General features: G+C 52.6%; 1 long non-coding RNA gene across 1 annotated transcript; it reads left to right on the top strand.

The window, feature by feature from the left end:
* The first annotated feature begins 2527 nt into the window (after positions 1–2527).
* Positions 2528–3160, top strand: LOC132504957 (uncharacterized). The gene is made up of 3 exons (XR_009535190.1): positions 2528–2628; positions 2780–2835; positions 3044–3160. It is a non-coding gene; the product is annotated as an uncharacterized LOC132504957 (long non-coding RNA).
* The last annotated feature ends 351 nt before the right edge of the window (positions 3161–3511 follow it).

The following is a 3511-nucleotide window of genomic DNA, read 5'->3' as shown; positions in this document are numbered from 1 at the left end:
TGACCTTAGGCATGTCACTTTGCTGCTCAGAGCCTCAGTTTCCTCATCTGTAATTTGGGATCATTCACCCTGCCTGGCAAGGGTTGAGTGAGCAGAGACATTTAGTGGTCAGGGTTTGAATCTATTTATTAGCTGATTGACTTTGGGTACGTTGCCTCATCTTAGCTTCTCAGTTTCCTCATCTGGAAAATGGGGATAAGAATAATACCCACCTCCCAGTGATCTTGGAAAAATGAAATGAGATCGCATATGTAAAGTACTTAGTAAATGCTCAATAACTGGTAGCTACTTGTTATTATTACTGTTGTTGCTGTTGACTTCTGACTTTCCCACTAGATGGTAGGTGCTGCGAGGGCAGGGCCTGCTCTTTTGCTCCCATCTTCCTCCTGGAGGTCATTGGAAATATTTGGAGTCTAACTACACACTACTGCTGCATCCTGGGTGGGTGCCCTTGGGCGAGCCCAGCCCCCTCTCAGAGCCTCTATTTTCTCCTGTAAAATGGGGCTCATGGCAATGCCTACCTGACAAGGTAGTTTCTTGCCAGGCATATGGTAGATGGCTTCAAAGGAGAAGGAGCTCTAGAGCAGGTCAGGTGGGGCCCCAAGGGGGCAACATTTTCCTAGCAGTTCTGTGGCTCATTCAGTCCAGGGAACTTCCAGAGACGGGGCGGGGAAGGTTGTCACTTCTGGCTGAGCTGCTTTGGAAAGGGGACATGGTGGCAGTGAGAAGAGAGAGGAAGGGGGATTCTGGCTCTGCTGACCCCCCTGAGGGCAGGTTTCAGCAGCAGGGATAACCAAGCCCCTTGCTGCAGAGTGGGGACACTCAGGCCACAGTGAGTGGGAGGCTGACGTCCCAGGTGGCTGACCTGCCTCTGATGCCCATGTGCTGTGTGGCTCTGGGTACCTGGTGCACCTTCTCTGTGCCCCGATTTCCTTTGCTGTGATTGTCTTAGGGAGGCCTCGCTTCCTTGTCTGTTGGATTTCCCAGCCCCCGCAGACCCACTGGCCCGGCCCCCTTGCCCTCATGGAGGCTGAGGCCAGGGCTCAGGGCCAGGGCTGCGCACCTTGACAACCCGCCCACGCCAGGCACAAAGGCCCATTGTTTGGGCCCATGTTGGTGGGGAAGCGGGCGGGGAGCAGCCGCCTTTCACCCAACCCGCTTGTGGTTGGCAGGGACTGAGGAGCGATTCACAGTGGTCCCCACGCCCTGACCGGGCACCTGGCCAGGCCGCCTCCTGGGCAGGCACCCTCGCGAAGCTGGGCCAGCTCGTACCCTGAGCTGAGCCTCAGTTTCCCCTGAGATCCACAGGGCTCTGGCCTCCCCTGTCACAGAGAAGCCACCCTGCTGTACTTGAGGTGGCCATGGGCACCAGGGCTTTAGGGCCCGATAGGCCTGGGTTCTAGTTCTGGGTGGTTTGGGGTGCGTCTGTTCACCTCCATGAGCCTTAGTTTTCCCGTCTGTAAAAGGAGGCTTGGAATCCACGACACTCAGAGTAGAAGGAGAAAAGTGATGATATAAGGCAGCATTCATTTGGCCATTCATTTATTCAGAAGTCCATACTGGTGTCAACTATGTACGTGACTGGTTATAGAATTTTAGTTGCCGTGTACGAAATTAAATGCAGTGCCCCTCATTCAAAATGAAGACTTTCAGGATGGTGCTAGCATGGGAACTTCTGACATGGGGCCCTGTGTGAGGGCCTGGGTCACACGGCCATGAAGCCCACCCTGACTGTGTGCCAGGCTCTGTTCCAAGCGTGCGACACAGCCAATGAGACAGAGGGAAGCCTCTGCCCTCGTAGAACTGACAATCTGTCAGGGGACCTAGGGCTCCCTTGGGATTGCCTGGTAGATCTTTCTGAACCCGGGTGTCCCTGGAGGCAAGCTCCTTCTGGGCCTGCTCACCAGGCCATGCAGGGTGAACTGGGGGCACCCAGGCTTCCCTGTGAGGCGCCAGTGTCAGTGACCCCCACATCAGTCTGGGCACCCACAGTAGTAACGGCTGACATTTACTGAGTGCAGACTCGGTGCTGGGGCTGATCAGGGTGTGTACCCAGTGAATTCAGAGCATCTTTGTAATAGCCCCATGAGGAGGCAAGGCAGTATACCTGTCCCCTGTACAGATGGAGAAACAGAGGCTCAAGCCAGTGAATGGCAGAGGCAGGATTTAAACCCAGGTTGTCTGGTGCCAGAGCCTTAATCTCCCCATGCCACCCTCTGCCAAGGGGGCCATTGGTGAGCCAGGTGATGTGTGCCTGGGACAGAGGCCCTGCTGGGGTTTGAGGATGAGAAGGGCACGGGTGTGCTGGTGGCCCACCAGCTGCCGCCTGGGTTGGCCCCGCTGTGTGACCCTGAATCACAGCCCTGTGTCCTGGGAAGCTTTCTGTGCCCCAGGCACCCGTGGGGCCTGAGTCACAGTAGAGCACACCCTGCCACCCTGCCCATCTCCCGCCTGGGCCTCGGGACAGGCAGGCCCTCAGAGCAGGTCCCTAGTCAGGAACTCACATTTCTACCCACTTTCAGGGGCAAGAGAGAGCCATCTATTTGCAGCCCCAGAAACACATTTCTGCCTTCTCTCCTTGAGCCCAAACCCACCCTTCAAAGTTACCCCAGGATGGATTGCTGGCTGGTGAGTTACTGAGCTCCCCATCGCTGGAGCATTCAAGGCAGGATAGCCTGTCAGGGGTGCTGAGGAGTGTTCCTGCATCAGGCAGGGCCTGGTGCTGGAGTATGTGTCTTCCAAAGCCCTAAACTTTATTCATGCGCTTATTTTTGAACAGCTACTCTGAGTAAGAGGTACAAAATCCAAAAAGTACAAAAGAATATGGAGTGAAAAGTAAGTCTCCACCCTTCCTGACCCCCAGTCTCCAACTTTCTCTCCTAAGAAGTAGACATTGTTTATCAATTTCTTTTCCCCAGAGCTAATTTATGTAATACAAATATATAAATTGTCCTTTCCTGTCTCCTTTCTACCCACACAAATGGTAGCCAATACATTTCATAGCTCATTCTACCCCTCATTTTATTTTTGTTTTATTTGACAGCTTATCGTGGACACTGTTCCAGATCAGCACACACAGGTCTGCTCTATTCTTCTTACCTTGCCACGTGGTATTCCTTTTTTTTAAAAAAACAGTAATCTGTAATACATATGATTAAAGGGCTTTTCAATCTTGAATTTAACTTTTTGGAATCTTTACTGTCCTTTGCTCTGGTAGTGTCCTGAGAAAATTTTTCAAAGTTTGCCTGGAAACTATAAGCTTTTCCCATATCTGTGGGGATTTTTTGAGTCTGTTTTGTTTGAAATTGTAAAAGAAATGAAAGAGAGAAAGAGAGGGAGAGAGCAAGAGTGAGCGAATGAGAGAGAGAGAGAGAAAGAACACCTTCCACCCACATCCCTCCATGCCAGGGACCAGTGATCTAACGGAGAACCTCATAGTATCAGCTCCTCTACCTGTAGTGTGGCCAGGCTGCTGGAGGAGGCATCCACGTGTGGTGCCAGGGAGCCCAGA

Source organism: Lagenorhynchus albirostris, chromosome 15 (assembly GCF_949774975.1).
Source record: "Lagenorhynchus albirostris chromosome 15, mLagAlb1.1, whole genome shotgun sequence".
Lineage (NCBI taxonomy): Eukaryota > Metazoa > Chordata > Mammalia > Artiodactyla > Delphinidae > Lagenorhynchus > Lagenorhynchus albirostris.
Note: the sequence above shows the minus strand (reverse complement) of the source record. Positions and strands in the feature narration are given on the sequence as shown.